Here is a 27,941-nt window from a genome sequence, read left to right on the forward strand (position 1 = left end):
CAATAAACAGAATTAAATTTAATAAAATAGCAGTGAAATTTATGATTACCAGTGGTACACCCTTGACAGCACACCTGGCCACCATCCTTCAAGTTTGAGACGGGCCTTCTTATGACACAGAAGCAACTGGAAGGTCAAAAGATACATCAGAGTATGACCCAGGGCCATTTTGGTTTGCTCATCTAGGGCATCAAGGCTCTAACAAGATTCACATCATTATCAGTGATAAGTCATGAATTAAGCATTTTTTTTAACTCTCACTGGTTAAATAATGCTTAGCAACATCATCTTCCAGAAGCACTTCTCCTGTAGTCATGATTAGCCTTTTCTAATGATTCTGCTCAGCTAGGATTTTTAGTGTTTTTTAATTGCGTATTTTATGATATTTTAATTTTATGTTTATTCATTATTAATCATCTTTATTATATTTTAATTGTAGATGCAGCATCCTAAGCAGGGAGAGGGAACACTTCACAAATAAGAATATTAATTTATATGTCTTAAAATAATAATTAGAATTTTAATAAAATTACTTCCCTTAATAGGTCTCTGTGGAATGTAAATCCCCCACCCTTTACTGAACGAATGAGATATGAGGTGAATATCATTAAGCCCTGTGCTCCCTTATAACCAAAAAAATTTAAACAACAATCGTAAACCTTCAAAATATTTACCTAAAGGCAAGTGGCCTCTAAAAAGCAGTCTCAGAGCTGCAGACAGAGAATAAAGTCTAAATGTATCTTTGGGGCACCTGGGTGGCTCAGTCGGTTAAGCATCTGACTCTTGATTTTGGCTCAGGTCATGAACTCAGGGTTGTGGGATTAAGCCCCGAGCCAGGCTCCACCCTTAGCATGGAGTTGATTTGGGATTTTCTTTCCCTCTCCCTCTGCGCCTCCCCCTGCTTGGATGCCCACGCATGGTTAACCTCTCTCTCTCTCTCTCTCTCTCTCTCTCTCAAAATAAATAAATGAAATCTTTAAATGCATCCCACCTCATTCTGGCTTCTATCAGGAGGATGGACACATGGACATTGCCCATCTCACTGGGGTGTCTCAGATCACTTTGTACTTGACTTGCTCCCATACCTGTCAACACACAACTCTGCAAAGCATCCTGAGTGTCAAGGCCATTCGAGCTGCACACCTGAAGTGATAATACTGACCACTGTCTATGATGTGTTGCATCCGAGGATGCCATAGGGCTCTGGAAAGATCAAGTAAGCCTTTTAGGTTTTCAATGCAAGGAGAGGACCCCTTGGGTCCAGCGCTATAAATGGGGAAATTGAAGAGCAAGGATAGGAAGCCACTAGTTTGATGGTTCCTGGCCAGAACCTTATGGAGAAACAAAGGAGCCCGAGCATGTCTGGCCCTTCACTAAGCTCAGACTGCCTCTGTGGCTTTTGGATCGGATTTTGAGTTCTCCTACTTCTATGTTATGCGATGAAGAAACCATAGGTGTTCCTTTGAATGAATGTCCTTTCTTGTATTGCTGTCAAAGTTTATTCTCAATACCATCCTTTGATGTATAGCTTTCTTGTCACTTGACAGTTTAAGTTTCTTCCATGTTGTAATCAGCAGCAGTAATTCTTGGAGCTGGCATTTCCTCTTCCTGGGCAGAGGATGCTACAGCCATTGTGGAATTAACCTAAAACTCTTCCAGCATCATTTTAAACTAGTGTGTTTATCATGGCTTTGTGGGTGCATCTGTTACTGTAGGGTTTCCATGCGTCCTTTTAAATCCTGTTAATTGTCTTCCAGGGGAAGCTATAAAAATTCTCTAATAGAAAAGAAATATAAATATTAGTAAATTTTCCCATGTAGGTGGGAGATTTGTTTTGTTTTGTTTTAATTAACTGTTCACACAGTTCCATTCCCATTACTTTAGTGTCACTCTTTGCAGCCTCTGAGAGTGTGCCCACCCATTTCAGGAAAAATCACTGCCATCATTCTATTTATGAGGCTGGAGTTTATCAGAGCATGGCTACAAAAGGTAATCAGAAGAAAGAAATGCAGCTCTCATGAACTCTCAGCTGACACTTTGTCTTGTATCACCCCAGACCCCACCACCTCCAATACACACACATGCTCCCCTCGTACAGGGTAGCTGCAGCTCCATACATTTTTAGAAGAGTATGTGGTACTGATTATGAGAATGAGTCCCTCTCATTCCCTTCATGACCCATTAAAAGGTCACTGCCAACCTTCTATTACAAATCCAACCCCCATGATGTCACAAAACCCAGAGAAGAACTACAGAAACTAGGAGAAAAAACTTCTTGGATCCCTTGGCTTCCAGTCTCACTTTGCCAATCAAGGAGCAAAGTCTAACAAGGATGTCCGGGACTCCAAAGGTGATTTAAGCCCCATAGCAACCTGAGGAACAAATCTGGCAATAGCAGAACCTACCTCAAAGAGTGGGGATTAAAAGCAAGCTGTAAAATTCTCTTCAGCAAGTTGGCAACAGGGAGAAATAGTGTTAAGATGAATGCAGGTTAATTTTTTTTCTTTCCATGGAACAATCACAAACTCTTAGAGGAAACTGGTGACCAAAATTTCTTTATAAGTGACAGAAATAGGGGTGACCACAACATATAGCCCAAATTCTGAGACTTTGACTATGAAGGCAACACTAAGAGATGCCAAACATGAGAAAGATGCCTTAGAGACAAAATGGTTGGGGGTAAACAGGTAAGCAAATCAAAATGGACAGAACACAATAGAAGGAACTGGCTTATCTGAAGAATGAGGGAGTCAAGGAGACAGAACAGGGAAGGGGCCCATTGGAGCTTAGGAAAGCAGAGTGAAAGCCCAGTGTTGGCAGAAGAGAGGGGCCTTGGCTCAGTGGCCTTGAGCCCTCCAATCCCTGTGTGTCCCTCCTATGGAGAGATACTCCAGGCTATCTTAGTTCATTGTCATTAAACATTTATATCCTAAAACTAACTCTGTGTTTTAGTTCTGTGTTCACCAGGCAACCTTCCAATCTTCAATTCATTTCCAGAATAGATTTGCCAGCATTCTAGTCTAGTTATATTGGTAATTAAATTTATTTTGGTAAATCACTCAAAATGGCATGCCAGTTGATACTTTCTTGCTTGTAAGTTTGTCTAATGTAAATTATCTGAATCTCTGTTTATAGGAAATACTGGACAAACAATAAAAATAAAAATAACAAAATATATCTGAATAGCTTAGGCCTGAACTTGCCTAAGGATGGCTTTTCCAGTTCCCCCCTGTTGTGCTGTGCCAGCCTCTTGGCATCCTTGATTTCCCACCGTCCCCTCCTTCACACCACAGTCCCCACTTCCCACCAAGCCCCTCCAGGTGGGTGATTCCTACAGCTTCAGACTGATCACATGGCTTAGATTATTCTTACCCCTCCCGTGTAGGTCTATAGTACACAATTAGGATCGAGACCCCTTACATCTATGCAGCATCCAGGACAATTCCCCACCCTGCTTAACCCCATAGGAATCGATCAGAGAATGGAAGCCTTTAGGCAAGAAGCAGTAAAGGTAACAAATGAGACTGAGATCCCAATGTCTCACTGTTTTGTTGCTTTTTCTTCACCTCCCCCCTAAACTGAGTCATAATACTTTTCAACCCTAGAGAGAAAACTCCTGGCTTTAGCCCCTTCTAAAGCCCAGTGGTAGCCTTTTTGTTATTCTTAACTGGAAAGAGTGCCTGAGATTCTGTATCTCATGTGGAATTGGAAGCCAGGAGGTCTGGGTGACAGTTAAAATGTTCTCATTAAAAGGTCCCCTAGCATCATGCCATCTTGTATAGAGTCATGGATGCTGAAAGCTGCACAGGACCTGAGGGATCACCCAGTATGACCCATCTCTTAGGACTCCGTTTATAGAGCAAGACTTCTCTAAAGTAACATCTATAAAAATGAGGCTTAAAACTATTCTGACCCCCAAATCCGATATAGTTTCCACTCTACCAAGCCTCTTCTTCTGGTTTTAATTTCACCAGCAGCAAACTAAAGGGCTGAATTTGAAGGGATTTCTATAAGTCAACTTTCAGAATACAATGACCTCAACCAGGCTTCTAGTCTTAGGTTCCTATCCCGACTTCAGTTGGTGTCATGGGTGAAGGAGCTATTAAGACAACTTCTATTTGCAGCCCGTCTGCCAGCATTGCTCAGCTAGCTGAATGCAAGACATTACCCACCAGCTCTGAAAAAAACCCTGCCTGATGATGAAGCCAAGACAGAAGAAGGTGGCTCTCAGGGCTGGAGACAGTATCGTGACAATATCTTTGGGGCATCTGGAAATAGATGAGTCTAAAAGTAGGCCTGACTCTATGCCTGGACATTTCGGCTTATGAGTTGAAGGGGAGGAAAAAAAATCCCATTTCTACGTAATGTCTCACTTGAAACCAGAAAAGCCCTAATTCAGCGATGGAATTTTGGTGCTGCTCTGGAGGCAGTGTTAGCCAAGTAGGAGGCTCTGGAGGGAGAGCTGAAATTAAAGTAGAAAAAAGTGGGCTGAGCATTCCCAGAAATGCTGCAGCAGGGTTATGATTGAGCAAGGAAGCAAGCGCCCCCTTTGTGATCCAGTCTTCACATTTGTGAAACTGGGATCGTACCTCCCTCACCGGCTGTTGTGAGGACTAAATTAGTGTGTAAATATAAAATGATTAGATCAGTGCCCGGCATTCTAATATCTATATAATCACGTGCCATTTTATGAGACATTAATTAGAAATGCAAGTTAAAATGTGATTTATGGCAAACTTCACTTGGGAAACATTCTCAAGTTGGGAGACCTCCTTACTCCAAGGCCCAGCACACAAGGAATCTGGGGGAGCCCCAAACAGTGGGGTGGATAAAAGGGTTTACTTCCTCAGCTTGGAGAATTGCATATAGATTCCAAATGGTGCCCCACTATGTGAGTGACTCATTAATATGTATGTGTCTGTGTGTACATTACAGCTTCACCTTTTACACCCTAAAGAATCAAGATGTTCTTTCGTGTGGCAGCTACCATCTTTGTATTGCCAACTCAGGGCTTCAATCCATAGTCCAAGAAAGGCGGTGACCTGTTTCTCTAAAAATTTCCATCACAATGATCTTGTGAAGCTCTTAGTCTCTAAGGAAATCCCTTGCCCATCTCATTCCCAGGCAGAGCACAAGTCAGAAAAACCAAGCAACAAACTTCTCCCCTTAGAAAAACACTTGTGGCAATGAACTTCCATCATCCTTTTGAACTCTGTCTCTTTTGTGTTTGTGATGTGAATAGACCTTACAATTAATTATCACCATGAATAATATATGGTTGTGAGCCTAAGAAATAAGTCAAAGGTTCTAAAGAGGTTTATCCCTCATTTTATACACGGGTAGGTGTTCTTGCAAACACACATTCCATTTTAAACACATCAGCACGTTTGGGGATAGAAGCTTTTCGGAGCTGGCCTTCTTGCGGTTGGCTCATTAGTGAACAACTCATGTAATCAATAAGTTACCGACTGAGAGACTAAGAGTTTCTTATCTCTGCCTTTGCATGTTCAAGTGTCTCAGAAATATCGATGAAACTACATTTCTCTGTCTCTGTCTCTGTCTCTCTCTCTCTCTTCTGTACCACAATAATTAGTTGGAACAGAACGGAGTTTTGCTAATGTGTAATTCTTTTGAAGCCCAGAATGTGTCTTTTTGGTCACCTTGCTTTTTCCTCTCCCCATCAGCTAAAGGTTCTCATTTAAGTGACAGGCTGAGGCTTTGCAACAATTTCAAGATTTCAGGTAGGATGTCCAATATCTTAAGACATGATAAATGTCCAGTTAAAGATACAGTTCGAAGTTCCACAGGGGAAATAGATTGGGCTGAAACAATAGACATTCTTTATGACAATGTTTATGCGAAGTTAAAATGGTCATGCTCACTTTTTTTTTTTTTTGGCATGCTCTCTCTGGGTACCTAATTCTTGTCAATGTTTCTCATTAATGACTAAGGAAGCCAGTGTGCCAGAGAGCATGTTTAGGTTAATTTGGTTGACCAACTGAATCCAATTGACTGGTAGTGAATTACTAGCAGACCTGTAGATATGTATGGATAATTTTGGCAGCTATCCATAACGTTCCAGCCCATAATTCTTGCTGGTCTGTGTGGCCTAAGGACACAGTAGATGGACATAATTGCCCCTTTGGGCATGCCAGTTCACTGGCATTCTGGTGTTCACCACCCAGTGTATGGAGGATCCCCTCTCTTCTGAGCCTTACCAAGGTTTTCTTTCTCTTACAAAGGTAAGAGAAAACCACTGCATTATGGTGCTTTCCCTTGCTAAAGCAAAAGCACAATCCTTCTCAACCCATCAGGATCTCTAGGGAAGCAACTAGCAGACAGACAAAGCCCAACCTCTGGAAGGAGAGCCAATCTGACCAGGTGCTAGCTCTAAGGACTTTAGAAAATCATTTCTATTATGCGCTACTCATTTCATCATCTGCAAAATGGACGTAATCATGTCTAACTTCTAGGGTTCTTGGGAGGATGTTATGTCACCTCACTGATATAAAGTAGGACCTTGGGATATAATAGCTATTGGTAAAAAAATTTAGAGAAAAATGAAAGAAACACTTAAACAGAAGCACTTGAGAAGAAACGTAAAATATTAATATTATCAAGCAACAATAATACTAGTATTATTATTAAACTATCTCATTGGTAGAGTCAAAATAGGGCGTCTGCATATAGTTCTATGTAGTATTATAAACAAGACTGTCTAAAAATGATTCAGGGGTTCTTTCTGAATTGTTTGGACAATGAACTAGCTAGTTATGGGGTTGCTCCTTCCCCAAGCAAGCAGCTTCCCCATAATCCAGCTGCTCATGGGACTAGGGGCTTCCTCCCATAGCAGGAGGGTGTGCAATGGCACACAGGTCCCAACATCTATAGGTACTAGGAAGCTAGTTTTCCTAAACAACCTCTGTAAACAATAGCACCCAAATCCAGAGTATCTGGATTCCAAGTAGCTTATTCATCTTTTCCATCCACAGCACAATCACTTGATAAGGCTACTTTCCCATGTTAGATTTCCTGTCTTCATCTGTTTGGGCTGCTGTTAACAAAAGACTGCAGACTGGGTAACTTACAGACAACACACATTTACTTCTCACAGTTACAGAGGCTGGAAGTCCAACTCAAAGCACCAGCACAGTCAGGTGCTGGTGAAAGCCCTCTCCCTGATACATATGTGTCCTCACATGGTAGAAAGGGTGAAGGAGCTCTTTATAAGACACTAATCCCATTCAAAGGTCTCCAGCCTCAGGACCTAAGCATCATCTAAAGGCCTACATCCTAACATCATCATACTGGGCACGGTTTTCAACATACAAATTGAGGTGGTGGAGGAGACACACAAGCATTCAGACATCGCGTCCCATAATAAACAATAGTAATAAGGGACATGTTTCCTGCCCTGAAATTTATCCCCACAGTTTATTCAGCAGAGTATCCTATCCCCAGATTGACTCCCTTAGGGGATAATGAGGGTTTTGGGGACAGTGTACTTTCTTTTCTTGCTAACCCTTGTTTTATAAATCTCCCATATAAAGCCTGTTCCTTAACTATACCCTGTTATGTGGTACAATTTGTCTGGAGCCTGTTGCACAAACGTCTACCTTCAGAATTTTTTCCAATCAAACCTAAAGACCCATCTACGAGTTCTGGTCATATCATCAATCATTAAAAATGCACAGATTTGAGCGCACCTAGGGGGCTCAGTCAGTTAAGCATCTGCCTTTGGCTCAGGTCATGATCCTGGGGTCCTAAGATTGGGTTCTGGGATCGGCTACATAGGGCTCCCTGCTTTGAGAGGGTCTGCTTCTCCCTTTCCCTCTCCCTCTGCCCCTCCCCCAGGTACGCTAACTCTCTCTCTCTCTCTCTCTCTCTCAAATAAATAAATAAATAAATAAATAAATAAATAAAATCTTTATTTACAAAAGTGCACAGATTTTGTTTTCTGCGCAGCGCACTCTACTAACCCTAGGAGGGCAAATTAATTAAACACTATCCCTGCTCTTAAAGAGTTTGGTTTTTGTCATTATGATGCTGTTATTCTATGTCTTTAGTAGAAAGAAAATACAATAGCTTTGGTAGAACAGAACATAGATTTATCCTCAGTGGTCTCTGTGCCATCCATTGGTTAAGAATAAATTATGAACCAGGCACTCTACCAGACACTTTATAGACAGTATTTTACAAAACTCCCAGACTTACCCTCTGATAAGACAACTGAGGTTCAGAGAGGTTAAATAACTTGCCTGAGGTCACACAGCTAGTGAGTGATAAAAAAAAGAGTTTGAACTCAGTTCTGCTCTTGTAATAATAAGTCATCCTGCTTCTTAGTAACTTGAATAGCCAAAGGCAAACTCAAAGCAGATGAATTGAACTGGACTCAGCATCAACACATTTAGTCTATTTTTCTCCAGTCGCTCAAAGAGCGCCCCAAGGGCCTGGGAGTCCACATGTGTCTCTGCAAATGACTCATTTATTTCCAGGGAGTGACTTAGTCATTAAGGAAGAAAACAAGCAGAGTAGCTCTAGACACACAAATCATGTTCCAAAGTATCCTTGTCCACTGATCAGCACTCATAAGGCTCATATTTAAAGCCCTGTCATATCCAAAGTGCTGAAAGCGTAAGTTGAGTTTTTACATAGCAAACAGAAAAGAATGAGGGAGAGTTTCTGAACTTATAGCAAAGTCTACATAACATGTAAATGAAATAAACTGACATTTTTTGAGTTCTGCATGAACTGTTTTTTATAGTCTTTCAAATATTTACTGTTTTAGAGGCCTAAGGCACAGTTCTCCTAGTTGTTAAAAAAAAAAAAAAAAAAAAAAAAAAACAAGCAAAGAAACATTAAATGAGCGAGTGAGTGCTACAAATCACTTGAATGTGCTTTATAAATTCCATTAATATGACCATCAACAGTAAAGATATTGATCCAAAAGAGGTAAAAATGGAATTCACATTTGTTCACAGCCAACTGTGTGCTGGGTACTGTCTGGGAATCTTCAGACGGTGAACATTTGTATTTACTTTTGGCTTTCCATCAATTGATTTCTCCTCCTATGTTTATGTAATTCTCCCCCTAATGAGTCTCGCCAGGAGGCTGAGCCTGACTCTTACTTGGAAGCTGCCTCCCTTACAAAGTCAGGGACAACTGAGACTTTGTAAGGGAGGCAGCTCCCAAAGTCAAGAACATGCTCCAATACGCATCCAATTATGTCTGGCCTGAGAGTTGGAACAAGGAATCAGTGAGAGAAAGAAGCAACAATACCACCACTACCTATGACAATGCCCCTCCCACACCAGCCTGGGTCTTGACTTTGGCTATTGTTCTTTCAGACTCCATGTCTGGTTCTCCATCATGTCAGGTGATTCTTTCAATCACTCCTGCTCCTGTAACTCAACCAGAATTGCTTCCAACTCCTGAATGCTGATGGAACCACCTTACAGCAATCTTTCCTATGGCATGGGTTATATATATATATATGTATTCCTATTATATAATTAAGGAAATTGAAGCTTTGGGATAGCCAGTCACCTTCACAAGGCCATGCAGCTTTTAGGAGACAGGGCATAGGTGGCTGAATGGTAGCTAATATATTCTCTCTACGTTCTGGTAAGAACTATGTGGAGGTACCCAAGCATATGTGGGCGTCACCATCACCTGGTGAAAACTACCCATGGAGAGCCCCAAAGGCCTCTTCTCTAGAGTTGTAATTTGCAAGGTTGGATTATTAAGTAAATTCACTTGATTTAGGAGACCAAGTCCATATGTTGTCTCTTCTGAAAAGTGAGCCCTTTTTCAGTTGATATTGTGTGTTTTGATATAGATACAGCTATAATGGTGTATCTCTTCAATGCCATGAACCTGGGGCCCTCATACAGAGTTTAGCCACTAGAGATACAGGAAACTTTGTCTGAACTTCAGTTTAGATCACCTACAAGTGAGGGGTGAAAATGGCTGAAAGAAGTTTCTTCTCTTATGCCTCAGGAGGTCAAGACTTGGGAAATCTGTAGCTTTTCTGAATTGGAGGTTGGGCATCACAAGGCTGGGATTTGTCACTGTTATAACACAATGAAGAAGCTATTATGAAAGGTCATTGCAGAATGTGAGATCGTAACTTCTGCATTTACAAAATGCTCCTAATTTGTATCAGGGGCTTAGCAGGCCACACTCAAAGGAGACTGGAGAAATCCAGTGTTTTAAAATTTAAGTCTCTTTCTCCTCTGTTGTTCACACATCTCAATAAATAGACATGGTGGGTAGAGAATTGTTTGAGTGATATTCCAAGTAGTGAAGATTGGGACTTCCCTACCAGCTGGCAGAAAAGCCTGCCTCACAGTGAAAATAGACATAGAGTCTTGTGTTTAAATACAAAAAAGCACTGCATCCTGAAGGCTTTGACAGATCCCAGCCAGAATTAAGCAAGACCACTAGCAGCTCCAGTGAAATCTGTGACTTTCAAGTGAGAAAAGGCTCCATCACCCTACCCCATCCCTTAAAAGCCTTGAACACACTGGCATGGAGATCCAGGTCATCTTCAGAATATGGGCCTATAACAGACACATGAAAAAACATTCAATATCATTCTGCATTGGGGAAATAGAAATCAAAATCCCAATGAGATACCACCTCACACCAGTCAGAAAGGCTAAGATTAACAATTCAGGGAACAACAGGTGTTGGTGAGGATGCAGGGAAAGGAGAGCTCTCTCACGCTGTTGGTGGGAATGCAAACTGGTGCAGCCACTCTGGAAAACAGTATGGAGGTTCCTCAAAAAGTTAAAAATAGAGCTACCTTAAGATCCAGTGATTGCACTACTAGGTATTTATCCAGAGCATACAAACATAGTGATTTAAAGGAGCACAGACACTCCAATGTTTATAGCAGCAATGTCCACAATAGTCAAAATATGGAAAGAGCTCAGATGTCCATCAACAGACGAATGGATAAGAAAGATGTGGTCTATATACACAATGGAATATTACTCAGCCATAAAAAAGAATGAAATCTTGTTATTTGCAATGACATGGATGGAACTAGAGGATATTATGTTAAGTGAAATAAATGAGTCAGAGAAAGACAAATGCCACATGATTTCACTCATATGTGGAATTTAAGAAACAAAACAGATGAACATTGGGGAAGGGAAGGAAAAATAAAATAAGGTGAAAATAGAGAGGGAGATAAATCATAAGAGACTCAACTCTAAGGAACAAACAGAGTTGCTGGAGGGGAGGTGGGTGGGCAGATGGGGTAACTGGGTGATAGGCACTAAGGAGGGTAGGAGGGTATTTGATGGAATGAGCACTGGGTGTTATATGGACTGATGACTCACTAAACTCTACCCCTGAAACTAATAATTCACCATATGTGAACTAAATTAAATTTGAATAAAACATTTTTAAAAATAACAGACTGTGGGCCTAGGACTCAGTCTGCCTGATGTTTGAACCCCACCTGTGCTATTTGCTAGTCATAACTTTGTTCAAGGATTTAGCTTTTTATGTGTCTGAGTTTTCTCATCGATAAAATGGGAATCCTAATAGTATCTACCACATGGGGTTGAGACAAAGAATAAATCAAATCTTTCCTTTAAACATTTTGAATATAAATCAAAATGTTGTCTGTCTATAAATCTTCATATAATCTTTGGTTTCTAGGTAAATAGGAGTTAACAAAATCACCAGCAAGTCTAGGGTTAGCCCTGCCACTCTGACACGTTCCAGCAGCATGGCCTCGCCAAGTTATTTCACTTCCCCAAACCTCATTTCCATGTGTCTAAAAATAGCTAATGATAGATTAGAACAAGCCACAGAGGCTTTGGGTAAGGATCAAATGCAAAAAGCTATTGAAATTATTAAAATCGATGAAAACCTGGTGGAGGTGGTAAAAGTTTTCAAAGATAAAAATTAGGCTTCTTGCTGTTTCTTGAGCATGCCGGTCATAGTTTCACATCGGACCTTGACCCAGCTGCTGTGCTGCGTATCTAGAATTCTTTTCCACCAGCACCTCACATACCTCACATGGTTGGTTTCAACTCAAAGACATTTTTGTGGGCCCCTGATCATTTGAGAGTCCAACCCTTTTTCTTTTTTTTTTTTTTTTTTTTTTTTTTTTTTTTGAGAGTCCAACTCTCAATTTCAGCTCAGGTCAGGACTTCAGGGTCGTGGGATAAACCCCAGGTTGGGCTCTGCTCTTGGTGCAGAGTCTGCTTGTCCTTCTCTCTCTGCTTCTCCCCACCCCGCTCCATCGTGCTCTCTTTCTCTCTCTCTCTCTCAAATAAATTTTAAAAATCTTAAAAAAGAAAAAAGACCATTTTCTTAGAAGGACCTCTTCTGACCATTCTATTTTAGTTAACCACACACGCTCGCACACACACACTCATACTCATACTCATCCTGCAATATTTTATGAAATCCATTCATTATATATTTTTATTGGTTACTTATTCCCCACCCTCATCCCAATGGAATATAAATTCCTTAAGATAGGCATTTCTCAATCCCTGTCTCTCCAGGAGCTAGAGGAGTAGCTGGCACAGAGTAGGAGAATATTTACTGAATACCCATGAATATTTACTTAATGTATTCAAGAATGAATTCAATCCCATTGACTCTTGCATAGTACCCGTTAACACTGTGACTGAAAGCTTCTACTTCTTTCAGTCTCGAGGTTTTAGAGTGGCCAGGCTTTGTCAAGGTCACCCAAGGACAGTGATTCTTAAGCCATGCTCCCCAGCACAGCTTCCCAGGCCAGACAGTGCACAGAACTGATCTGCTGGGTCTTCACTTCCAGCCTAGAGCATCATTCCCCAGGATGATACTCCGGATTCCAAATCAACAGTATCTCTGTCTATGTGGGCCACGATGGGGAAAAGCTTAGGGAGCACTGCTCCACGGAGCCCAAGTGATTCTAAAGAGGTGCCTCAGGAGCCAGTGGTAGGGTATGAGGGAGAAACCCAGGGGCCTGGCTCCCAGATTCCCCACCCACTTCCAACATTGCATCTCCATTTCTTCACTGCTTTACATAGCAAGCTTCCAGAAATTGTGATGTTCAAGAAATGACTCTATAGCAGTTTAAATCAAGATCTGAAGGAGTCATGCAGGAATAGATTATATCCTTGGGGACATCCTTGCAGACACTCCAGAAAAACAACGATCTATGCCCTGGTGCCTAGTATTTCATTGAATGCATTCCTTTAAACCACAAATTACCTTGCAGAAGGTAACCCCTGAGTCCTTGACAGCTTAGAGAGAATGAGTTTATTAGCCTACCTTCCTGAGGATGGAAGGATGGCTATAGGCCTAGGGAAGTGATGGGAGCCAGAACATTCTGACATGAGCAGAAAGGGGATGAGCCAGAGACCACTGGCCTGTCCCAGTGTCACCCCAGGCTCACGCTGTCGCTGGATAACATTGCCCTCTTTGCCCTACTCTCTCTCTACACAGATCAGTCAGCCTAAAGCCACTCAGGAGCTGGCAACCAATGCTGCTTCCCACACAGACCTCCACATATCCTGCCAGTGAAACAGATTTTCAATGGCCTCTGTCTGTGGGATATTGCTACCCATTCAGGGGTAGATTTTCAGTGCAGGGCAGCGTAATGATTCCCATTAATGCTGATATTATTCATGCAGCTAAAATCCACATGCCCCCAGCTAAGACATTCCCCTGTAGAGGCTACAGCCCATATCTGCTTAGAAATCCTTCATTACAGGTAGATAATGTGTTTGCACTATATAGGAGTCTGACGCACAGTAATGGCCTCCCTCAATGTGTCTTTGAATCCTGCGAAACACCAGGGGATTTTTATGTGTACATTTAATCACTAAGCCCAGACTTCCACTTGCCGACATCCTGCTTCCAGGGCAGATGACAGGATGTGGTGCTCTTAAACTCAGTGTTAGGAGAATCTCATCCCTTGCAAATATATTTTCCACATAAAACAGTGCTCTTTATTCCCAATCCTATTCACATTTTGAGTTGGATAATACTTTGCTGTGGGGGACTATCCTGGACATTGTAGAACGTCCAGCAGCATCTCTGGTCTCTACCCACTCAATGCCACAAGCACCTCACTCCGAGCTGTAACAACTACAAATGTCTACAGACACCGTCAAATGCCAGGAGGGGCCCCAGTTGAGAACCAGTAACATAAAACAAAATGAAAGGAGGGATATCCCCTCCTGTCCTAAAGCCCCAAATGTGAAACTGAGCCTACACACAAAGAACTCCACCTGGACAGCAAGAAAGCAGGTATATTTGATATCAAATGAGGCATCAGATGGGGTTGTTAAGGAGTGACAAAAGTCAGGGAATAAACTCAGGTTTTATTGGATCCAAATTAAATAATATAAGAATCAATCCCCGATTAGAAGGCATTATAGAGACAATTTGAGGCCACTCTCCCTGAGACAAGAGAGGAAACTCAGAACCAGAAATGATAAGTGACCTTTGGGTGGTCTCATAGGCTTGACAGCAGAGGCTGGACTAGAAGTCAGGTCCCCAGACTCCAGGAAGTTAACCAATTGTGGCTTTCCTTCCCTCATTTGTTTATTCATCAAACACATATTTTTTTTTTTATTTAAGTACTTGTCAGCTGCTGAGCTCAGGCCTGAAGACAAAAGAAAAAAAAAAGTCATCTTTCCCAATAATGACAATGGGACCACTTATCAGTTACCTTCTTACCTTGTATCCATGGATGAGGTATTTTAGATCTATCATGTCATTCAGTCTTCCTGAAAAAAAAAAAAAATCTATGAGGTTGGTACTATTTCCTCACTGGTGATATTGATGGGTACAATTAGACATGGTAGTCCCATAACTCATGTGACAGTTACAAAGTCCAGCGTTATAATTGGAAATATGTCAAGAGTCTTCTAGGAATGATGTATCGACTAGAGCAGAGAGGAGTCCACAGTCTTCCCTCTTGGTAAAGCATCAACACCCATCTGCCAGCTACACGTGATGTGTGGGAAAAGAAGGGACATTTGTCGCAGCACAGTGCTGGGGTCAGATCTTGGCTCTGTCCCTTTCCTTGCATCCTTTGAGCTAATCATACAACATCACTAAGCCTCAGTTTCCATACTTGTAAAGAGACTTTAGGAGATCCAGCAGGCATTTGGTATGATGATCAAACAAGAGCGTGCCTTCAAGTCACCAAATGCTAGACCTCGGGATCCCTGGGTGGCTCAGAGGTTTAACACCTGACTTCAGCCCAGGGCGTGGTCCTGGGGTCCCCGGATCAAGTCCCACATGCCCCTCCCTGCATGGAGCCTGCTTCTCCCTCTGCCTGTATCTCTGCCTCTCTCTGTCTCTCATGAATAAATAAACCAAATCTTTAAAAAAAAAAAATGCTAGACTCCTCTCCTTTTCCTATTCTGTCTGGACTCAGTTTCTTTATCTATAAAATGGAGATGATAAAGATAGCTACTTTGTAAAATTGCTGTGACAGCTAGGAGGGTACATAAAAGGTATATGGTTTGGAGGCTTTAGTTATGTTTATAAATGTAAATAGCTATGGGATATTTTTAATGGGTAAATCAAAGGGGGAAACTCACAGATAAACCATAAAGATGAAGTAGCATGTTTTCCTTGCAGTGTCCACTGCCCTCCCAGCCCACCCTACCCATTAATAGATGTGTGATCTGAGATCCTTAAAACTGAAAATAATTTGCCCAAGATTCCTCAGCGACCTGCTGATGTCTTTTTCTGGCTTCCAAACCCAGCTCTTTCTTCTTCCTCCTGTTTCCCTCCTATGGGCTATCCTGAACCTAGCCAGGAGTAAACCTCTCATGGATGGAAAATGCGACCCCCCCATATCACAGACTATCATTGTGGAGGGGCCCACAAGGATATGACTAATAACAGAGCAATATCCACATAAAAGTGAGCTGCCTTGGCCCCTGTAAAGCCTGTCCTAATTGGAGACTCCCATTAGTCGCTCAGTTCTGGGGTCTTATCATCTCCTCTGGGAGCCCTTTCTGACTGCCCTGTCAGAAGCAGCAGTCTGTTTTCGTCACCTCATCTGTTTGCCTCCACAGCACTTACCAATATCTGAAAACACCATGCTTAATTGTTTACTTGTTTATGACCAGTCCCCCATACCAGAATGCAAAATCCATGTGGGCAATGGCCTTATCTGCTTGATTTGCTACCTTATTTCCAATGGTCAGAACAGTACCTAATTATTATTAGACTCTTAATAAATATTTGTAGAACTGATGCAGAAATGAGTGAATTTGAACCAGATTCCTATGTTCTTCTTGCTAGCCTTTCTTGCACCCATGTCCCATTACCCCAAGCCCCCACCAGCCCCCTACATGCACCCAACAGAACCCCTGGGTCACTAAAGTAGGCTGGATCTTTTTTGAAGCATGTCCTCGGCTTGGTCTGAGTAGGTCCCAAATCAAAATCTTAGGAGATCTAGAACTTGCCCAAGCTCTGATGATCTGCAACCTAGATGTCCAGAAGTCTACCATGATGCACTTGATTCCATGCATACCAAAATGTTGAAGTGTTTCCAAGACTTGAGATTTCACTGAAAGGCAATTCAATAAGCATTTACGAGGCACCGTCGATGCGCTTGTCATTATATCAGCAAAACAGGCACTACCACCAATCTGATACAGGATGTCTGGCCCCAGACTATTTCCCCTGCTTGCAGAAGTGGTGATGAAAAATTATGACATTAGCTTTTGGTTCGCAAGAGTGAATTCTGGTTGAATACACACATTAGGGGTACCATCTTACTACTCCAGTAAGCATTAGTCCACCAGATATTTTCCATGACGACCATTGACAAGGAATCACATAACACAGCACAGGCCCTTGGAAAGTTGATGGAGACAATGGGTACCAGAAATGAGAAAAGAGGGCACACGAAGGGATAGAAGAAGGATCTAAAGACAAACTGTACCTTTCTGTGGCAGTTGGGTGAATACATGGGAACACTTGAAGCCAGATCGACTTGAGGTCTCATCCTAGCTCAGCACCCAAGTTGGTGCTATGAACTGAATGTTTATGCCCTCCCAAAAAAATCTAGAAGTGGGGCCTTTGGGAGGTGATTAAGGTCATGAAGGTAGAACTTTGGTGAAAGGGATTAGTACCCTTAATAAAGAGACCCCAGAGATCTCCCTCGGCCCTCCCACCATGTGAGGACACAGCAAGAATACAGCCATCTGCGAATCCGGAAGTGGGTCACCAGAAAATGAAACTGCCAGCACCCTGATCTTACATTTCTCAACCCCCAGAACTGCAAGAAATAACTAACTTGCTGTTGTTCATGAGTCACCCAGTCTACAGCATTCTGTTACAGCAGCCCAAGTAGATTAAGACACATGGCTAATTGTCTGCTGTCTCTGAGGCTCAGTTTCTTCATCTGTGAAGCAGGAATAATAATACATAACTCAGAGATTTCTTGTGATGAATAAAGAATTAATATGTACAAAGTGCTTAGCATTATTTCAGGGGCAACGAGCAATATTTATCGTTATCCCTCTGAGCTTACTCAGGTGTAGACCTCAAGAGGGTGAGTGAACACCAGAGTAGCCTTTGGATGTACCCCTTTGAAGGATAAGAAAAATGTCATGAAACAGGACTCCATAGATGGCTCTTTCACTGTGCCTGACAGTGTTAAAGCAGCTTCCCCAAAGTACTTGGTCCCCAAGGGCCTCTTACTTACCGGGAGAATCTGCTTCCTCCCCCGTGTGCTCTGTTCACCTTCCTACTCCCATCTGCACCAATTAGCAGAGAGCAGATTGCCAGAGACCCAGGAGAGCGCCTGGAGAACAGACACACCATGCCAAGAACGGGGGAGCCTTCGGAGCCTGTAAAGGGAACGGGTCGAAAATGAAGATGTACTGGGGGAACAGGAATTACAACTCTGCTGATTAAGTGATGAAGTGAACGGAAATGAAAAAGGTGGCATAAATTATTAAGGAAATGCTAGCTGCTCCAGGCAAAAGGCAACCGATGAAGGAGGCTGGGTCTTGTTAAAGGTTATAGAAAGAACCTGCAGCTGTAAGCCGGGGCCTCACTGTGACACAAAGGACGGGAATTGTACTCCCAGTGTTTTTTTTTTGTTTGTTTGTTTGTTTTTATTTGTTACTGATTTTTAAAGGTTCAAAGATGTCTTCGATTCCCCAGGTAGCTGGCTCTGTCCACTGAATAAATACAGGAAAGGGCTTCAGATTAACCTAAGAACACAAGTTTGCACCTATAGTCAGAACAGTTGAGCTGAAACAGTCAGACAGGCCATTTGGATTCCAGATAGCATAATTTGAAAAACATTTCAGAGTGACAACTTCAGAATGCTTTCTTGATCAGCTATGCAGGGGCGTGGAGAGAATTCTCAAGTTACCAGCTTCCAGAAGAGAGGCGATAGAGTAGATTTCAGTAAACAGTAACTAGTGTGAAAATTTGCCTCATATAGAGGTACATCCTTTTGGAAGGTTTGAGCATAATTACCAATCAATGTATTTCTCATTACTTGATTTTTTAAAGATTTATTTATTTATTTGAGAGAAAGAGAGAGAATGCACATATGAGCAGTGAGGAGGCGAGCAGAGAGAGAGGGAGAGAATCTTAAGCAGACTCCATGCTGAGCTCAGAGCCCGACACAGGGCTCAGTCTCACGACCCTGAGACCATAACCTGAGCTGAAATCAGGAGTCAGACTACACCACCCAGGCTCCCCAATTTCTCATTACTTCAAATTGCCGTTGATAATGCTGTCAATCCTTCCTCCCCCTCACCACAAATGCATGATTGAATGGGAATCGATCTCTACCTCTGTCTCTGTCTCTCCAGCTCTTTCTCTCTTTCCTTCTCTTTTTACCTAGGTGCACTGACTCCAATAGTTTGTTGGAGGACAGAGTCTGTGCCTTAAAGATGGGGCTCTCAAAGATTATACAAAATGCAAGTGCAGAAGAAAGCAGGGAACAGAGAAACTTCACAACCCCCGACAGAGTGACCGCCTAGGCTCTCAATGACTTTACCAACACCCCCAATGCAGTTCCTAGAAGCCTAGCTGTGCTTCCTATTCTGTTCCAGGACAAGGATCCTGCTGAAAGCCCCCTCTTCTTGAAGAAGTTTGAGGGAGTGTCTCAGAACTAACAAAGGTAACTCACTGTTTATAGGAGGCTGAAAGTCTCTCCATTACAGTCCTTCGCCTAGGTGACATTCAGACTCTGCTTGATTACCTCTTACGACAGCAAACTCCTTATCTCACAATGTAGCTCATGCCATTTCTGAATCACTCTTCTCAGCCAGGTACATAGGTAGAAATAAGTGCTCCCATCGATTAATGAATCAATTAATAGCATTAAGTCAAGGCTGAGGATGCAGATATAACCAAAGAAAGAAAGGCTGATCACAATTCTATTTTACAACCTTCCCAACCCCTCTCCCCTACACGTTGGCAGCCCACGCACACACCACTGGATTGGGAGGAGCAGAATCCTTTTTGTCACCTTGCTGTCTGCTTAGATTTGGACCACTGGAAGGATAGCACATCAAAAGAAAGACAAGAAATCACTCAGGAAATACTACAAAGCACTAGGTCTGCCTCTATTGGATTACAGCTGGGGAATCATAAAAAAAAAAATGTCTTTGTAGCTTTTTTTTGTGTTTTTTTTTGTTTTTTTTTGTCCACAGTTTCTTGTGTAAAATTGTTTTTTTTTTTTTTTTTTTTTTTTAAGATTTCATTTATTTATTCATGAGAATACACAGAGAGGAAAGAGAGAGAGGCAGAGGGAGAAGCAGGCTCCATGCAGAGAGCCCGACGTGGGACTCGATCCCGGGTCTCCAGGGTCACGCCCTGGGCCAAAGGCGGCGCTAAACCGCTGAGCCACCCGGGCTGCCCTAAAATTGTGTTTTTAATCCTGGTGACAGAGTAATATATTTTCATTGAGGAAAATCCAAAAGATGCTAAAGCGCAAAGAAGAAAACAGAAAGTCACTTAGAATCCCATTATTCACAGATTAATACATTAATTTGGTGTATATCCTTTCAGGGGGTTTTGTCTATTTGTCATATGACTTAATTGGGAACCTATGTTTCATAGTGTTTTATAATTTTTGTGTTTAATATAACAATGTGCTGTGGACATTTTTCCAAGTTATTAAATTTCTTCTTCAACATAGTCTATAGCATTTGTGTAAATAAAGTACCCTGTCTATTTATGCTCCTATTTAGAGTCTACACATACGCTATTTATGTATTTATTTATACATCTGTTTATAGTGTTATTGGTGAGCACATAGGCTAATTGGCAGCTTTACATAATATTACATATGATGGAGGATGAATCAAGAACTCTGGAATCAGAGAGGAAAACTCAGAATCTAAATTTATGGGGGCAAGGAGAGCTTCCTGGAGGAAACAACACTTGAATATTACTTTTCAGATTAGAAAGTGTGATAGTTTACATTAAAATATTTAGTCTCCACAATTGGCCAAGATGCTCTTACAGTTCCCCTCAGTTGACTAAACTTTAGACAGATTTCTTCCTGACTCTAGGTTCTGACCTCCCTCTTCTAAAAGCCTTTGCTTTAGAAAACTTGTCATTGTAAATTCTCTCTCTGCTCCTTTGAGATGTAAATCTTTTTAAAAGCTTCTTGCCAGCTTTACAGCCCAAGAATTTCTCAAGGACCTGGGAGCCACCCATTGGAAATGTAATCACGGAGGAAGGAAATCTCCCAGTTTCTGTGGAAGGGTAGGAGCTTCACTTTGACAGCCTAACTTCCTGTCATGAAGATATAAGGAAGTTTCCTTTTCCTTTCGGTGAATGCAATTAGCAAACTGATGGTCTGTAATCCCCTCATCCCAACTCCCAAAAATTCTCCCAGACTTTGTTTCAGCAGAAATGAGCTCTCACTGAGTTCTGGCCTCTCTTTCCTATTAGAGTAGTATGGAATAAAGTCTTCCTTGCCTGTTAAACGTTGACCAGTGCAAGTTTTACTTTTAACAAAATGGAAGTCTTAAAAGGCCTCCTATCCTGTTGTGCAGGAAAACACAACTGAGAGAAAAGTATCAAGCGAGGAACTCCATGAGCACTTCCCTCTGAATTCCTACATACCACACTGGAAAAAAAAAAAAAAAAGAAACCTAGAAGAAAGAAGTTGAGATTAACTAGAGTAGTTGGTTAAATTATACTAATGAGAGCCTGACCGGCTCCTCCATGGCTTCTTCATCCACAAAATGAGACCAATAACAGTACCTGCTTACAGGGTTGTTGTGAGGATTAAATGAGTTCATATATGAAAAGGGAAAAATCAGTACTGGCACATACAGAGTGCTGTTCATAACTAATATTGTTATTATTACTATGGAACAGCATCAGTTTTAGAGTCAGAAGAGGCTGAGATCAAGAGCCAGCTTCATCACTTCCTGGGAGAGTGTATTAGGCAACTAACTTGTGTCAGAGCCGGTTAAAAGGTTTAAATTAAACAGCATCTGCAGGGCAAATGATTCACATTGGTCCTGTGGTAGACAGAATTCTGAAATGGCCTTTCAGGGTTTCTGAACCCAGTTATTCAATCAAATACTAATCCAAATCCTGCTATAAAGGGATTTTGCTGATGTAATTAAAGTCCCAACTCAGTTGACCTGAAAACACAGGGATAGTCTGAATGGGCCTCATCTAATCACACAAGCCCTTTAAAATTTGGAAAATGTTCTCTGATGGTCAAAGAAGAGTAAGTCAGAAAAAGTCCAGATGTGAGAAGGTTTCGGCATGGAGTTGATGATATCCTTTAAGTTGGAGGGGAAGGTGTCCACATTGACCCCCACCTGGCAGCCAGCAAGAAATGATTCCTACATCCCAAAGAGCCTATGCTCCAAGGAATTGATTCTTCCAGCAACCGAAATGAGCTTAGAAGTGGATTCTTCTTCACACCCTCCAGACGAGAGCACAGCTTGGCCACCATCTTGATTTCAGCTTTATAAGACTCTAAGCAAAGAACCTCGCCAACTGAGCCCCAACTCCTGACCTACAGAGCTGTGAGACAATAAACGAGTGTTGCATTTGGGCGCCGCATTTGTGGTAATATGTTGTGTATGCATCAGTGGAAAACTAACTCAGGCCCTTGGTAATATGTGAAGTTTCTTTTTTTTACCCCAAACCTCTTTTTACCACTGTAAAACCCACTACAAAGGTGAAACCAGGGGCAGCCATGTAATCTACTCTTTCCTATGTGCCCACATACCCTGACTCAAGGTCAAAGTACTACTTATCCCCCAAAGGACATCCTGCCACACAGGTGGGTGCCCTGGTTAAAAGACTAGGGCAACCTCAAGAGTCCCTTTGAAAATATACTTGCTTTTCAAGCCTCAGCACCAATGCACTAAAGAGATCGGACTGTTTTCAGAATGGAGAATCACAGGCAAGTCCATTTGTACCGTTTTATTGACATTTTTGACCTTCCTGGAAAAGCACGTTATGTTTTGCTATAAAAATTATCAGAGAGTGCAGCTTGCCGAGTGATATTTTATATTACAGGACAGAGCACTCAAAGCCACTCTCCTCAAAGAAGTGCTCCTGCCACTGAAGAGCTCTCGGATCTTGGTGGGCCTTTTTCTCCCCCTGTACCATGTCCACACTGTTAAGTGGGCTGCAATGTTAGCAAGTAATTTGGTAGATGGAACCACAGTGTGACATTTCCTTGATCGAATCACTCCAGCAAGTTTAGGTGCAGTTTTAAGTGAAATACTAAAAGTAAACTTAAAATCTTGGGCCTTTCTTTTTTTTTTTTTTTTTTTTTTTTTTTGGGGGCCTTTCAAGAAAAAAAAAAAATCATCATTTCCTAGAAGTTTTTGGTGTATACTGAGGATACCTGTGAACATTGGGTTTGTTTGGATGTTGATTCTTTTGACAAATCTCAAGACAAAAATGGAACCAAAAACCAAATTAGGATTCAATAAATAAATAAGCCCTTTGGGCCCTACACCATCTTGTCCAGGTTTCTTGTCTCAAGATAGAAAACTTTTTATGTTTAAGATAATTGTACTACATATCTGTAACCCCACCCACTCTAAAACAGCAGAATAGCCATGTTGGCCAGAATGCATTCATAAGTCAATTAAGTGTTGACTCATATATGCTAGGGGACAGTGATAGGTGCCAGGAATGTAAGTATGAAAGAGACATAATCTATAAACTTAAAGAGAAAAGGCAGATATTTTCCCATTATAAGGAACACAACCTACTCAATCCTCCTGCCCTAAAGATAGATCAAAATAAAAAGCTACACTGCATATTAAGAGGACAATTGAACAACAAGGGGTCAACTTCTATTCCCCTACTTACTAGCCATGTAACCTTGGACAAGTCATACAAGTTCTCCAAACCACATTTCCATCATCTATAAAATGGAGGTAATAATAATAACGAGATAATGGTATTGTGAAAATTAAAGGAGATGGTCCATGTAAAAACACTTGGCTCAGCGCCTCATCATTAGTAAGCAAGTGGTGAGGATGATCGTCATGATGATGATGATGGTGATGATGATGATGACAAAAGGCCTACTTGGCACTTACATGTGCGACGATTAGATTTTTCCAAGTGAAACCGTTAAAGCTCTGGTTCCCATGTGGTGTGAGTTTTCTAATTTGTCCCTTTGAGGGTTTCTTGATTTTATGGTTTTCCTTTATTTTTGTATTTGAATAGAGTTGATGCACAATGTTACATTACTTTCATGTGTATGACATAGTAATTCAACTTCTTTATATGTTATGCTATGCTCACCTCAAGCGTAAATACCGTCTGTCACCATATAACACCATTGTGACGTCTACTTTGTCCCCTTGGCTGCTCCTTAGCATCAGCTCAGAGCAGGAGGTCATGGAATTCCTGCTGTGAGGCCATCCCCAACCCAGAGAGGTGTGGTGTGATAAGACCTGTGAGAAGAAGAGTTTACCTCTGATGGGAAAGCATCCCAGAAGTGAACAATTTTCTGGGTGGAAAAGAAGACGATAACTAGTGTTGACAACTTTATGATACACATTGAGGTAGATGAAATAGCCAGATCTTGTGTGAGAGAAAGGAAATGATTAAAAAAAAAAGAGAGAGAGACCTGTAAGGTGACTGGGGATCATTTTGTGAAGAACTTCCTGTGCCACACCAGTATGCTGAAGTATACTGTGTAGGATTGCGGTATGCTCAAATGCCCATTTTTAAAAAACATCACCCAGGTAGCTATGAGACTGACTTTATAGAAAGGCAAAATGAGAGGCTGAGATCTCAAGAAGCTGTTAGGCTGGAAAGGGAAAGGAATGACTGAGAAAACACAGTCATAATAATGTGGACTGGGGTAGATATTAAACACAGAACCACAAAGGAGGGGCACCTGGGTGGCTCAGTTGGTTAAGCATCTGCCTTTGGCTCAGATCATGATCCCAGGATCCTGGGATGCAGCACCACAATGGGGCCCCTTGCTCAGCAGGGAGCAAGCTTCTCCCTCTGCCTCCTCCTGTTCATACTTATGTTCTCTCTCTCTCTCTCTCCCTATCTCTCTGAAAGAAAGAAAGAAAGAAAGAAAGAAAGAAAGAAAGAAAGAAAGAAAAGAAAATCCTTTTAGAAAATAAAGAAAGAAAAGAATAAGAACCACAAAGGACTATTACAGGATGTCATGACCCTTTGGTTATGGTGGACCATGACCCCTGTAAACCCAAGGGCCCCCTAGTGTCTTGCTGATGCTATAGTAGGAGTTTACTGCCTCTGCTATTTGAGGCACCTTCTCCTTTCCACTGTAAAAGTATGAGGTTTCCAGCTCTCCCCATCAGTTATCCTGGGTCTTGTATTCTCTTGGCCCATGTAAGCTTTCATCTAACCGGATACTTTGTGCAAATCACTGAGACCCAAAGAATGTTTTTTTTTCAAAGGCACAAATAGCCTTTGAAACTGATTGAAACTAGTTTTACACTAATCACACGTCCACTGCATGGACTGCTACTCCTTTGGAAAGAGAAAGACCGAGTTTGAGATGAATAGAAAGTGGGGAGTGGCACTATCCCTGCAACAGGTTACACCTAGGGTATGGCTCTGTTATCATTTTCCTGGACAAGGAGGGAATTTCAAGGGCTCCGAGGTTCCCACTTGGGCCAACAAATGTATCCACTAATTCACCTGCAGCATTTTCCTGTGTCGATTTTTCCCCTGATCTCATTATTACTCCAGTCAATCTAAACTGACCTCAAATTAGCAATTTACACCTTTGCAACCAACTACATTTAGAGAAATTTCCCATTTAAAACTTGTCTTACTGATTAATTTGCATCTCCCAAGTACACAGCCAGTGTTATATTTGCATTTTAGGTACAAATCAATGAGATTACTGCCACCAAAATTACATATATATCCAAAGGAAGAGCCTACAATTGGCAAACATCATAGTGATTTACTTTCAGGTTGGTTTTTGTTCTGTTTTGTTTCATTTTGCTTCAGTTCTGATAGTGTAGGGTTGCTTTTTATTATTATTATGTTTTTTACCTCAAAGTAGGGTATAACCTCACAATGGCTATGAACACTAACACATGCGCTTCTGTTAAGTCAGAAAGAAGCTGAAATTGACAAAAACAATTTTTTGCTTTTCACTTGTAAGACTGTGCAAAGGACTAATAATAATGCAAGAAAAATGATGTTAATAAACACTTCTTGATTACAAACATTTCATCAGGCTCCAGCACTTTCAACACTAGTCAGGGTTTGCCTGCTAAGACTGGACTTTGAGGAAAAGCTAGATTCGCACAAAAGAAATTCTGGCCTCTGTTCTAACACATATTTTGGATAAACCACCAATTTTCTCCATATCTCCATCTCCTCATTGTACTTGGTGTGCTTAAAAGTACCTTGATCACCACGACTGCATAATGTAGTGGTATACAGCAAAACAAACAGCCATAAAATATGTGAATTGTCCCTTAAAGTTTATTTCAAAATAAAAGACAAATGAAGAGAAATCATTTTTTAAATAAATGCATTGCATTCTTTAAAATCCCAACTGAAATATGTATTTCTCAAGGCCAGTATCCACAAGATATTTGTCTTGTTTCTCTGATTCCCTTTTAACATATTTTTATAAATACAATAGGCATTCAATAATTTTTTATTAAACAACTGAATGACTAAACTTATACGGAATATTGTCATTTATGTTCCAGACTCGTTAGATCCATAGATCTAGTCAGGACAGACCTCAGTCACAGCCATAGCAAATAACACAATAACAAGCTTTTGGGTTAATTTGGTCATGTAACTAGACACATAACTTTTAGCAATCAATTCCTATTCAGTTTTCTTTGCACTTGAGTGTACTTTTTTTTTCTTTTCTGCCCTGAACTAGATCTAACAACAGTACTTTCCTGTGCAAATATGTTATTTTTTCCAAACAGAGAATGTAATGGATTACAGTAGCTCTTCAGTCAAATACTGGAAAATACAGAAATTTGGGGAGAGAGCTTTTTAGTTTCTCCACCACCAGAATCCTTAAGATGTTATTAGGCACCTGGTGACCAAGGCTGCATTTTTTTCTTGCCCTTAGCTTTATTTTTCCCTCAAGGAACCAGTCCTCCCACCAATCCTACAAACATTCCTAAGGCATCTAATATTGGCTGGAAACTATGTTGGATGTGAAAGTGAGTAATACAGTCCCTGACCTCAAGTAACTCATAATCAGGTAAAGAAAATCTTTAATTGCTTTAAGCATTGCATTGTTAGTGATTCCAATTGCCTGTGATAGCATCAACCTTACAAGAAAGATGTGAGAGGAAGCTCAGATGAGATCATGAGTGAAAAATGGTAAAGTCCAAAGCCCGGTGCAGTGTAAGCACTCTACCGGTCCCGACAGAGATGATGGGGATCAGGCCCCCAGTGCAGACACTTGGAGGCCTGAGAAGAGACAACTTTTCCCAAGTGATGGGTGGAAATGGGTGGCAGGTCACTGTGAATGTAACAGAGTCTGGAGAGAAGAGGTCCTGGGGGTTTTCTTTTCCATGTGAAGGTGTTGGGAGAACAAAGCAAGAGGCAAAATAGTTTCCTTTTCCTGAAGCCAAGCTCTTGATAAATTTCTACTCTAAATTTCAATTTCTCTTTTACTCTGCTCTTTTTCATTTTCTTAGCACCAGCCCCCTTTTCTAAGGTAGCTGCACAGCCTCTTCACTGAGTGAGCTCAGTGGTCACTGCACACTAGCACCATGGTGCCAGAGGGCTGTAGAAAACCCCCTGCAGAGAAAGCAAAGGGAGGGCAGCTCTCCCAGAGGGGGTCTGTGGGAGGGAGTGGCCATGGGGCAATAAGCTGGCAGACAGCTCGACACACAGGCTTGGAGAAAAGAAGCTTCTCTGCTGAATTTCTAGTAACTGGGAAATCCTGCATGTCATCCAGGCTCTGCTCTCTCTCTTCTCTCTAGATCCCTCTATCCCATCACCACCAAGTACTAGAGACTTTTGTCTTCTAAATACTTCTCAACACTGCCTCTCCTCTCTCCTCTGGCTCTGGTTAGACTTCCACAGCGACTTCCTTACTTACCTTGTGGCTTTCAGTCTTTGCCATCAGTTGCTCAGTTGCCTAAAAGGCTCCCATGCTCCTTAAGATGATTTTCAAAACTCTTCCCAGTCTGCCTCTTGTCTGACCCTCTGCCTCATTTTCCCCAGCACTGTCACATACTGTGTCCTCCAGCAACTCTACATTGCTTCCAGTTCTCCTAGAACCTCTCATGCTGTTTCTCTCCTCCTTGCTTTTGTTCATGTTGCCCTTTGATCTAGAATGGTCTTCCCCAAACTCCTAGTCATCCTTTGAGAAGAGATAATGACAGTCACCAAGGATGACTAACTCATCTAGAGTTACCTGAGAATTTCTACGGTTTATGCTGAAAGTCCCACATCCCAGAAAATTCCCTGTAAGTCTTCACCTTCTCCAAGCCCTTCTTAGT

General features: G+C 41.6%; 2 long non-coding RNA genes across 2 annotated transcripts; one reads left to right on the plus strand and one right to left on the minus strand.

The window, feature by feature from the left end:
- LOC144302742 (uncharacterized) lies at window positions 1–27,941 on the minus strand. Its single transcript, XR_013369783.1, has 5 exons — window positions 27,539–27,941; window positions 17,696–17,840; window positions 14,701–14,750; window positions 992–1,776; window positions 1–126 (listed from the first exon to the last, which is right to left on the minus strand). It is a non-coding gene; the product is annotated as an uncharacterized LOC144302742 (long non-coding RNA).
- LOC144302749 (uncharacterized) lies at window positions 2,243–5,181 on the plus strand. The gene is made up of 3 exons (XR_013369800.1): window positions 2,243–2,350; window positions 4,125–4,290; window positions 4,936–5,181. It is a non-coding gene; the product is annotated as an uncharacterized LOC144302749 (long non-coding RNA).

This window comes from Canis aureus, chromosome 2 (genome assembly GCF_053574225.1).
Source record: "Canis aureus isolate CA01 chromosome 2, VMU_Caureus_v.1.0, whole genome shotgun sequence".
Classification (NCBI taxonomy): domain Eukaryota; kingdom Metazoa; phylum Chordata; class Mammalia; order Carnivora; family Canidae; genus Canis; species Canis aureus.